The sequence below is a fragment of the Lissotriton helveticus genome, chromosome 1_1, assembly GCF_964261635.1.
Source record: "Lissotriton helveticus chromosome 1_1, aLisHel1.1, whole genome shotgun sequence".
Lineage (NCBI taxonomy): Eukaryota > Metazoa > Chordata > Amphibia > Caudata > Salamandridae > Lissotriton > Lissotriton helveticus.
The window spans coordinates 192,859,189-192,871,480 of record NC_136057.1 but is presented as its reverse complement, the minus strand read 5'-3'; the positions used below and the strand labels follow the sequence as shown (position 1 = coordinate 192,871,480).

The following is a 12,292-nucleotide window of genomic DNA, read 5'->3' as shown; positions in this document are numbered from 1 at the left end:
CCTCTCGTACTAAACCCCGCATCAACTGAAACTTCAAACCAGCCTGAAGCTGTAAGGAAGGAAATTACGAGAGCAAGCCGCTTGAACAGCCATGAACGAGCGGGTATAGACAAAATTGTGAAAACGCTAATAGACCGAAAAGAGACGGAAGAATATATTTCAGATATATGTGACATGTATAGTAGCAGCCATAAACAACACTTTGTTGTACGATTTTGCTACCATACCCTCACAGCCTATGAGGAGAGATATCAGGATAAGAGACCCGAATGCCTTGCGAACTTGTATCGAAAGGTAGATGTAGGAGATGAGAGCGAGTGTGACGTGACGGAACTCTTCTCGCGTACGATGGAAGTCTTCCGCCATCTCACTGAACAAGGACCGATAGCTAAAAACACGACTCCTGTAGTGACCGAACCCCCGATAGGAAAAGTTGATACCATGATGCCGATAAAGGCGGCCGCTCCCTACTGGGTCCCCCCACGAGGTCAGGGAATTCATGACGATATTAACCATCAGGACGCAAAGGGAAGGGTAGTTTATAACTGGGTGTACCAACCCTGGGATCGACAAGACATCCTGACATTCCGAAAAACCTTACGTCTGTGTATATGTGTTCCTACGAGCAAACTTCCGCACAGCCTGCCTCACACACAAAGCCCTGCATACAGGTAAACCGGAATATCTGGCCAATAAACTCAAGGGAGCCGGTCAGTCCAGGACCCTCAGAAGCTCCAACACGCTACTACTCATACCTCTGAAATCACAGAAACGTAAAAGATCTAACAGGTCCTTTGCGGGAAATGCTCCTAAGATATGGAACTCCTTCCCCCCCACATCAGAATGACAGCCTCCTTCCTGAAATTCAAGATACTACACAAAACCTTCTTTCTTGAGTGGGCTGGACCATAACGAGAACCATCGTATCACTTTGATAGTTCACTATCTCCTTGGTCCTAGCGAGAACCTGATGACTCTCACTTGATCTCCGCCTTGTCGCCCTCATGCTGATACTGTATAGACTTTTACGTGCTACTATGTTTTCTCATACTCTCCCTACCCTGCTTCGACCTACCTGTTATGTTGATGCCTATTTGTATACGTTGTGAAGCGCACTGATACCTTCGGGTCTAGCTAGCGCTATACAAAACTTAAATAAATAAATAAAAATAAAAATAAATTAACGCGCACTCTTAAGTGCATCAGCAGTGCACTGTGAATCGGAGCGTTTCACAGGCCTGTCACAGATAAGAAATGCTATCAAAACAAAATCCTACGAAACAATATACTACTGGCCGTCAGCAATTCATACCCGGACAACGTCGGGACGGGCTGCTAGTACTCAATAAACGATAGCTCTGTCATCGTGAGGTTTTTCGAGTCGACCTTGGTCATAAGGACATTCTCAGGAGGCACATAGAGTTAATGATAACCATTCGCAGACGCGGGTTCCATCTTGTTTTGCTTCCATTTTGACTGCATGAGGCATCCTGCTAGCAGCCATTTTAACTAGGCCCAAACGCAAACTAATGCAAAACAGATAAAAAAAAGTATTAATTCAGGGATTTTTATGTCTCTGTCTACCAACCACCATTTTATTTATTTCTGGCCCAAGTGCAGACGTAAAGTTAGTAGTCTTAAATCTATTCTGTGAATACCGAAAGTAGTAAGTTCATTCTGTGAATCCCGAAAGTAGTAAGTTCACTCTGTGAATACCAAAAGTAGTAAGTGCATTCTGTGAATACCAAATAGTAGTAAGTTTATGATTTAGTCTTAAATTCCTTCTGTGAATCGGGCCCTATGAATCGGGCTAGCTGTTTCCGGTGCTGTCAATGGAGTTAGGATGCACTGGGTTGGGTCATGCGAACTTCTGATGGGTTTTAATACGTTTATATCCTTTGTCATAACATACCAAACACATTTCATAAGACTTAAGTGGACATTCTGTCACACAGTTTTATTTTTCGTTTTGTTGATGAAACGGTCATAAAAGCTCATTTTCGATATGTTCACCCACAAGAACTTGGGGACGTCTGTGGTAACCTTTGACCCACCCATAGCTTCTCAAGTGAAGGACAGGGGGCAGGGCTTTGAACAGGAAGTCAACATATCCCACAATCCTTTGTGCAAGCAACGTTATACCCACAATCCATTGCGCAACAGATGCATACCAGCAATGCGTTCTGCAAATCCTTGTCATTCACGATTGGGTATCACGTTGTCAGTGTCAAGCGTTGGAGAATGTGTTGAATGTGCGTTTCTTCCAGTTAAATAAACCATTTTCCAGCCCCCCGGTACAGAAAGGATGGACTTCATATCACTTGTTATTTTGCTTACTAATAGAGATCTTCGAGGCGTAGTATGTAGAAATGTTTTGGGAGGCTTCGATCATAGCAAATGGTTAATAGATAAATAATTTCGTCATTCATTAGGTAATTAATTCTGTGTGTTTAATATCAGTAAACTCGATAACAGCTTTCCGTGGCTCTATACTGAGTGCTGCTGACTCTACAGGGACATCTAGTAACGACCTGCGGTACTGCACCGCAGTACGCCTGACTCTACAGGGACATCTAATAATGACCTGTGGTACTGCACCCTTTTACGCCTGACTCTAGGGACATCTAGTAACGACCTGCGGTACTGCACCCTTGTACTGACAACTCCACAGTTAAATGTTACTTTAAATGTTGAGTTGATAAAACCTCTATCTCCTCTGCAGCTTATTTATTAGTGCAGAGTTATATCAACAAGCAATGACAAAGCCAGCCTTGTCAAATATATATATTCAAAAGTATGTAGTCATAAACAAAAGTATTCAAGTGCTTGAGGGTGTGCACATTTAAAGACAAAAGATATGTACAGTGCAGGTAATACAGTCAATCAATCAATCAATCAATCAATGCATCTATATAGCGCGCTACTCACCCGGAGGGTCTCAAGGCGCTTGGGGAGGGGGGTCCGCTACTGCTCGAACAGCCAGGTCTTGAGCTGCTCCCTGAAGGTGAGATGGTCTTGGGTCAGGCGGAGGTGGGTGGGGAGGGAGTTCCATGTCTTGGCGGCCAGGTAGGAGAAGGACCTTCCCCCTGCGGTGGCTCTGCGGATGCGGGGGACGGCGGCGAGGGCGTGGTTGGTCGATCGAAGCTGGCGTGTGGGAGTGTAGAAGTTGAGGCGGTTGTTGAGGTATCTTGGGCCTTGGTTGTGTAGGGCTTTGTGTGCGTGGGTGAGGAGTCGGAACGTGATTCTCTTGTTGACCAGGAGCCAGAGCAGGTCTCTCAGGTGTCCGGAGATGTGGCTGCGTCTGGGGATGTCCAGGATGAGTCTTGCTGAGGCGTTCTGGATCCGCTGGAGTCTCTTCTGGAGTTTAGCAGTGGTTCCGGCGTAGAGGTAGTTGCCGTAGTCCAGTCGGCTGGTGACGAGGGCCTGGGTGACCGTCTTCCTGGTCTCGGTGGGGATCCACCGGAAGATCTTCCGTAGCATGCGCAGGATGTTGAAGCATGACGAGGAGATGGCGTTGACTTGTCTGGTCATGGAGAGGGAGGAGTCCAAGATGAAGCCCAGGTTGTGTGTGTGGTCTGTTGGTTTGGGTGCGCTGCCCAGGGCGGGGGGCCACCAGGAGTCGTCCCAGGCGGAGGGCGACGATCCTAGGATGAGGACTTCCGTCTTGTCTGAGTTCAGTTTCAGGCGGCTGTTCATCATCCACTCGGCTACGTCTTTCATCCATTCGTGTAGGTTGGCTCTGGCGGTAGCGGGGTTGTTGGTGAGGGAGAGGATCAGCTGGGTGTCGTCAGCGTAGGAGATGATGTTGAGGTTGTGTTGGCGTGCGATGGCCACCAGGGGGCTCATGTAGACATTGAAGGGGGTGGGGCTGAGCGAGGAGCCTTGAGGAACGCCGCAGATGACTTTGGTGGCTTCTGATCTGAACGGGGGGAGGCGGACTCTGTGTCCTTCCGGCGAGGAAGGAGATGATCCAATCTAGTTCCTTCACTTGGATTCCAACGTTGCAGAGGCGCTGCACTAGGGTGCGGTGGCAGACAGTGTCGAATGCCGCGGAGAGGTCCAGGAGGATGAGGGCCGCTGTTTCCCCGTTGTCGAGCAGGGCTCGGATGTCATCAGTGGCTGCGATGAGGGTGGTCTCGGTGCTGTGGTTGGCTCGGAGGCCAGACTGCGAGCGGTCGAGGGAGCCATTTGTGTCGAGGAAGGCGGCCAGCTGCTTGTTGACGGTCTTCTCGATCACTTTGGCCGGAAACGGGAGGAGCGAGATGGGGCGATAGTTTTTGAGTTTGGTGGGGTCCGCTGATTGTTTTTTCAGTAGGGCGCTGAGTTTGGCGTGCTTCCAACTCTCCGGGAAGGTAGCGGTGTCGAAGGAGGTGTTGATGATGTCTCGCAGGTGGGGTGCGATGACGGAGTCGGCCTTGTTGAAGACGTGGTGAGGGCAGGGGTCGGTTGGGGATCCGGAGTGGATGGAGTTCATTGTGCGTAAGGTTTCTTCGGTGTTGATCGGGGTCCAGGCGCGGAGGGTGGTGGTGGGGGGTGCAGGTGCTGCCGTGGGGTGCATCGGCTGTGTGCTGAAGCTGTTGTGAATGTCCGCGATCTTGTTGTGGAAGTAGGAGGCGAGGGAGTTGCAGAGGTCTTGTGATGGGGTGATGTCGTTGTTTCCGGCACTGGGGTTGGAGAGCTCTTTGACGATGTTGAAGAGTTCCTTGCTGTTGTGGGCGTTGTTGTCCAGTCATTCCTCGAATGCAGTTTTCTTGGTGGTGTGGATCAGTTGGTGGTGTTTTTGAGTGGCGAGCTTTAGGGTCGTCATCTTGTCTGGTGTTGGGTTTCTGCGCCAGGCTCTCTCGAGGGCTCGGCAGTTCTTCTTGGAGCTCTTGAGTTCGTCGGTGAACCATGGTGCTTTCTTACTGCCGGGTCTGCTGGGCGGGGTCCTCAGTGGGGCGAGGTAGTCTGCGCAGTTGCTGATTCACTTCGTGAGGTTGTAGGCGGCCTGGCTGGGGTTCGCTGAGCTGGCGGGGGGGTCCTGGCTCAGGGATGCGGCAAGCTGGTCAGCTGTAATCTTGTTCCAGCTTCTGCGTGCAGCCTGTTGATGGTGGTGGTGGATCATGTTCTTTCTGTAGCTGAAGTGGACGCAGGTGTGGTCCGTCCAGTGGAGTCCGGTGGTGTGGCTGAAGGCGATGTCCTTGCTGGATGAGAAGACGGGGTCGAGTGTGTGTCCGGCGTAGTGGGGGGGGGTGGTCACCAGCTGCTTGAGACCGAGGGTGGCGAGGTTGTCCAGCAAGGTGGTGGTGTTGCGGTCGTTGTTGTTCTCCAGGTGGAAGTTGAGGTCTCCGAGGAGGATGTAGTCAGCGGAGGGGAGGGCGTGCGGGCTGATGAAGTCGGCGATGTCTTCGCTGAATTGTGTGCGTGGTCCCGGGGGTCTGTAGATGAGGGTGCCTCTGAGGGTGGTCTTGAGGTCGGTGTGGATCTGGAAGTGAAGGTGTTCGGCAGTTGTGAGGGTGTCGTCGGAGTTGGTCGTGATGCGGATGGTGTTACTGTGGATGATGGCGATGCCTCCTCCGGTCTGGTTGCCGCGGTCTCTCCGTGTGATCTTGTAGCCGTCTGGGATGGCGATGGCGATGTCGGGTGCTGAGGAGGCGTTCATCCAGGTCTCCGTGAGGAAGGCGACGTCTGGTGATGTTGTGTCGAGGAGGTTCCAGAGCTCCACGGCGTGTCTGTGGACAGAGCGGGTGTTGAGCAGGATGCACTTCAGGTGGTTGCTGCTGGTGCTGGGCTTGGCTGGTGCAGGTGTAGTGCAGGTCCGGATGCAGGAGAACTTGCATGAGTGGCAGCTGAAGGGTCCGTGGGTGCGTCTCAGGGTGGCTCGGTAGCATACAGGGATCTGGCCGGTGTTGAGTGTGTTGAGTTCGGTGGCGTCGTAGGACCTGCGGGTGGGCTGGTGTCTGCGGGGGCCAGGGATCCTGGCGCTGGGCGCGGTCCAGGCGCAGACGGGCTTATCTTTGGCGCACCTTCGGCGAGCAATCGGCGCGCCCGCTGCACGTCAACGCTGCGCGTACGCGCTGTCACCATTTATGGCGAAGTGGGAGGGAGGGAGGAGCAGCTGGGAGGCGGGAGCGGGGAGGGCACAGAAGGAAAAGGGGGCGTGGCCTCTCTCACGGCGGCGGGAAGCGGGGAGCGGGGCGGGTGGGCACAGGGGGCAGATACAGCGAAAACAGCACAGGGGACCACACAATAACAGAGGATGTGGACAAAAAAGCAAGATTACAACAAAAAGGAAACAGAGTTATCACCAAAAGGAAACAGAGTTATCACAGGAGACCACGAAAAACGGCGGGGCGGGGTCAGCAGGCAGGCAGGCTCAGCGAGGCTGAGGTCAGCGGCAGGCGGGAGGCACACGCTACAGCTGGTGGCCGTGCGGCGCGGGGGTGTCCTGAGAACAGGTCACACCCACCTGCGCCGCGCGGTCGCCATTTATGGCCAAGTGGGAGGGAGGGAGGAGCAGCTGGGAGGCGGGAGTGGAGAGGGCACAGAAGGAAAAGGGGGCGTGGCCGCTCTCACGGCGGCGGGAAGCGGGGAGCGGGGCGGGTGGGCACAGGGGGCAGATACAGGGAAAACAGCACAGGGGACCACACAATAGCAGAGGATAGGGACAAAAAAGCAAGATTACAACAAAAAGGAAACAGAGTTATCACCAAAAGGAAACAGAGTTATCACAGGAGACCACGAAAAACGGCGGGGGCGGGGTCAGCAGGCAGGCAGGCTCAGCGAGGCTGAGGTCAGCGGCAGGCGGGAGGCACACGCTACAGCTGGTGGCCGTGCGGCGCGGGGGTGTCCTGAGAACAGGTCACACCCACCTGCGCCGCGCGGTCGCCATTTATGGCCAAGTGGGAGGGAGGGAGGAGCAGCTGGGAGGCGGGAGTGGAGAGGGCACAGAAGGAAAAGGGGGCGTGGCAGCTCTCACGGCGGCGGGGAGCGGGGCGGGTGGGCACAGGGGGCAGATACAGGGAAAACAGCACAGGGGACCACACAATAACAGAGGATAGGGACAAAAAAGCAAGATTACAACAAAAAGGAAACAGAGTTATCACCAAAAGGAAACAGAGTTATCACAGGAGACCACGAAAAACGGCGGGGGCGGGGTCAGCAGGCAGGCAGGCTCAGCGAGGCTGAGGGCAGCGGCAGGCGGGAGGCACACGCTACAGCTGGTGGACGTGCGGCGCGGGGGTGTCCTGAGAATAGGTCACACTCACCTGCCCTGCAAGGTCGCCATTTATGGCCAAGTGGGAGGGAGGGAGGAGCAGCTGGGAGGCGGGAGCGGGGAGGGCACAGAAGGAAAAGGGGGCGTGGCCGCTCTCACGGCGGCGGGAAGCAGGGAGCGGGGCGGGTGGGCACAGGGTGCAGATACAGGGAAAACAGCACAGGGGACCACACAATAACAGAGGATAGGGGATGTTGGCTTTTTTTTAAATGATGGTGAGGGGCTCCATGTATATTATTTTGAGAAAAAAACAGGTTAATCAGGCACACCCCAAGTATGACATCAATTCAACATTGGTCATTATATCTTATCAGTTATAGAAACAAATGGAGTGCAATATAATTATTTCAATCACTAAGGAAATACTGTCCATTCTAAACTAACATTAGAGATACAAAAGTATGGATCCAGAAACAAATGTCGTTCTTCATATTCTTTATTTCATACACGTTAAAAGTTATTCCAGCTCACACCGCCGACACGTGTTTCGTCTCAACATGAGACTTTTTCAAGGCTGGAAGTATATAAAAAAACTACAATGAATATACATACAACAATAAGTTGTACCAAAACATAAAAACAACCTTATTTAAAAGGACGTACACAATCATTTTATAGAAAAAACCACAAAAGAAAAAACATTGTGCACGTCATATTGTAAATAGTACTAATTTAAGTCAGTAGACCACAAGTCATTGTAATTATGCTTACATACGTAGTAGTTCATCATCAATTTAAACAATGATCCAAACTGGGTAAATAGTGTAAGGCAGAACACTGAAACAGCTTAATTGTATTGCGCAATTTATCATTGCTAGTAAAGTTCACGGGACCAAAGCTGTAAAGACATAGTGCGATCCTATAGTACACTTGCTGTGAAACTGTTATAATGTTCTGCATAAATAACCCAACAAGAATACAACAAAAACATACCTAAAAGGTGTTGGTGTAGAGATCATACTATTCCAGATCTTGTCTCAAAATATGGGATCAATATGCAATATAGATGTACGTACTAGATATAATTTCCTGAAAAAACAAAGGCATATGAATATCTAGAGACCACCCAAACACGATAAACTTCCGTGATAATATACCCGTGGCATCAAAAACACATACCAAATAAGGATGAACAGATTAGAAGCACTCTTTGAAGTCCTAGTAATTAAACCGTAGGTAGTCTTGGAGCATGAATAACGGCCCCTGGTCTTATCAGACGTTGAGATGTGGTTCCTAAAGATATATAGAGTGAAAAATAGGAAAACCACACATTCTCCTAATTGTCATTTATCATACCATTCCTTACAATCTATTTTACACAGAGGGTGTATTGAATAGCACATGGGATCAGGCAATAGTGTAAGCGAAAGACCTCACCTAAAGATAATTTTTAATTTTTGTATTTGCAAAGATATATATCCCTAACAGAGTGGCCAGTTTGACACATTCAATTAAAAATGCAGGATTTAGGGCTCAAGACATAAAAAACGACAATTGGGGTTAAACCATCTGGAATATGTCATATGCTAGGCTATTATGGAAAAAATATATACAGTTCTCATTAGTATCGAGTAATTTATATGATTCATCCGAATCAACATTGCCACAACACTAGAAATGCATATTTCAATCATTGTAGAGATATATGCCATACATGTTTACACCTCATTAAAATGGAGCGTTTTTATAATTATATTACATGCAGACTCACTTCATAAATAGAGAAGTGTTGCCACGTGGAGGTTGCGTTCAACAGTAAAAAAGGTAGTGAATGACCATGATACGTCACTGTAGGGAATAGAATGCACAAATGAAAAATGGGACGAAAAATTGCATATTCTGTGTTATGACGAAAAAGGCATGGCTCGCAATAGTAATTTAGCAATGACTCAAGCGGATGGAGGAAAAACCCCATATGGCACACTATGTATAAATACCATATAATGACTGAAACTAAGGTACTGCTCAATAAAGTCACGTACCGACCATGGTCAAAAGAAGTATTGCGTAATGACCCCAGTAGTTATAAACATGGGTCCTGGCCGGGTACTCGAAACACCGATCTATCTGTCAGTGTCTAAGGGGAATGTGCAAGTCTTACCTCCGTGTTGTAATAATAAGCGCGGGAACCTCCACTGCTACCGAGTAACCGGAGTGTTCCTTCGCGCTAATATTTAAAGGGAAGAGGGGAGTGGCTCGGTCCCAGAAACCCGGTGACTGTCATCTGACCTACACGTACCTAATCAGTATCGTGTAATGCTGGCGGCCATCTTAGAGTGGTTGGTTATACACGAAAAACGGACAGAGAGAGCATATGAAATGTAAGGAAATGAACAAGCACAAAAAATAACGAAAAATGAGAATGGGTCAGGATATAATAAACTATTAGTAGAAGAAATAAGTGAAAATACAAAAATACTAATCTTATGGTATTCCAAGGATAGGATTACCTGATCTGAATGTTATGATGAAAACAAAGTGTTAATAATATACAACACAATGTAGAATATAAACCAGGGTCACTGGATAATATCATCGCAAACAAATCTATTTACAAGAAGTGAAAAAATAAAATAAAAGAGCACCCATTGTCGATTCACATACATGCCAACATTTAAGGACCAGGAAGTGGGAGATTTAAAAGAAAAAATCGGGAGAATGAAAATTCCCCATTGATTTCTGATGTAGAAAATGCAATTTCAGGCGGGAGACAGCTAAAATAAAGCCATTTTTGGCTTTTAAAATCGGTAGTCTCCCGCCTGAATCGGGTCTGTTGGCATGTATGGATTCAGTAATATGCAGAGAGTACCAGTAATGAAATTTTATATTAATCAAAAGATAATATGGACTCAATAATAATTGTAATTCATCTAACGCTCCATATTATACAATATCATTACAATGAGACACAATATAACACAGCAAACAATAAATGCATTAATCTTTCAGAAACACATGTAGTTCCCTGTCTGTGTTAAGTCCCTGATCCACTGCACGAAGCTTGATCAACCATTTCGATTCTAATTTGCGTAAGGCCAAAGTGCTATCGCCTCCTCTCAAATCCGGTTTAATCATGTCTATGCCATGGAAACGAATACCCAGTATCTCTAGATCTGAGTGTTCTTTGTTATAGTGTGCTGCCAAGGGATACTTAGTGTTATTGTTCCGAATGGCTCTGACATGTTCCTGTAACCTCTCCTTAAGTGGACGAATCGTGCTTCCCACATAGATAAGTCCACAGTAACAGACAATGCAATAAACCACAAGCTTTGAATTACAATTAATAAATTGTTTAATGTGGTATATTTGTTTGGAATTATAGGAAAAGGTCTTTTTCTTATCCAAACCAAATTGGCACATATTACACAAGGTGCACTTGTAAAAACCACAAGGTTTAATAGGCATCCATATTTTTTCTCCATTTGGTCCATGTACACTGGGACCCAAATTTCTTGGGATTGATGGACTTAGTAAGTTTCTTAAAGTCCTGCCTTTTTTATATATCACTCGTGGTTTGACGCCAACATGTGTTACTAGATCTTTGTCCAATTGCAGAAGGTGCCAATGTTTCTTTATGGCATTATAAATTTGAGTGCTGTTAGCACTATATTGAGTTATGAGGGCAAGTTTTTTGTCAACCTGTCGGTTGAGGCCCTTCTGTTTCCTTTTCAAAGTTGATTCTCTGGGTATTTTTTGAATCTTTTTATGTGCCTTTTCTAATAGGTTCTTATCGTAGCCTCTATTCAAAAACCTATTTTTCAAGATGTTAATTTCTGCTACAAAATTGTCCTCTGTGCTGCAGTTACGCCGCAGTCTGGTCATTTCTCCATAAGGAATAGCTCCAATCTGGGAGGCAGGATGTGCACTACTCGCATGGAGAACAGAGTTACAAGAGGTACTCTTTCTATGTAATTTCGATTCAATTTTATCACCTGCTATAAACAGGGTAACATCCAAAAAAGCAATACTGCTACTGCTAGATTCAAAAGTAAATGTAAGATTGTAATCATTTTGATTGAGGTATGTCATGAAGTCTTTTAAAAGGTCGTCTCCCCCCGCCCAAATCATAAAAACATCATCGATAAATCGACCCCAATATACAATATGTTCAGTTAAGAGAGGGGGACCTTTTTTCCAAATATGATGTTCTTCAAAAAACCCCATATAGAGGTTCGCAAATGACGGGGAGAATTTAGCTCCCATGGCAACTCCTGAATGTTGTTGATACCAATTATCCAAATGTTTGAAGAAATTATTATTAAGTGCAAATCTGGTCAAGTCAATGATCATAGTAGTGTGTTCATAGAGTGTAGCATCCCTTTTAGACAAGAAATAGGTTAAAGCGGACATACCCTTTTCCAGTGGGATGCTAGTATACAGAGCGCATACATCCAATGTTACCAATGTAAAGGTCGAGGCCCAATCTAGATCTTCCAATTTACATAGAAGATCCCTCGTATCCTCCAAAAAGGATGGGATGTTGCGTACAAGTGGTTGTAGAGTTATATCAATATACTCAGAGATTTTTTCTATTGGTCCTCCTATCCCGGAGATAATGGGTCTTCCAGGTGGAGAGGAAATACACTTGTGTATTTTGGGCAATACATAAATGTATGCCGCTTTGGGATTCGGGACAAGTAGATATCTAAGTTCAAGATCAGACAACAGGCCTGCACTGTGCCAGTATTTCAATATTTTCTCCAAATTAGATGTGGTAGTGTTCATGGGGTTGGCCATAAGTTTGATATATGAGTTGGTGTCACTGAGCTGACGGGTTATTTCTCCAATATAGTCACCTCTATCCAACATGACTATATTCCCCCCTTTATCAGCCTCTTTCATAATCACATTACTCCTAGTTCTTAACTCCCTTAGGGCATGTCTCTCACTCACATTAAGATTGTCTCTTGTACCTAAGGGTCTTCCAGAGATTTTGTCCTCCAATTTATATAACTCATCCGTGACTGTCTTATAAAAACAATCTATGAGCGTATCAGATGGCGTCAGTGGTAAGAATGTTGATTTGTTCCTGAGACC

General features: G+C 47.1%; 1 long non-coding RNA gene across 1 annotated transcript; it reads right to left on the bottom strand.

The window, feature by feature from the left end:
- Positions 1-7,680: 7,680 nt before the first annotated feature.
- Positions 7,681-9,401, bottom strand: LOC144768513 (uncharacterized). Its single transcript, XR_013598557.1, has 5 exons — positions 9,357-9,401; positions 8,967-9,043; positions 8,375-8,488; positions 8,189-8,284; positions 7,681-7,769 (listed from the first exon to the last, which is right to left on the bottom strand). It is a non-coding gene; the product is annotated as an uncharacterized LOC144768513 (long non-coding RNA).
- Between the last annotated feature and the right edge of the window lie 2,891 nt (positions 9,402-12,292).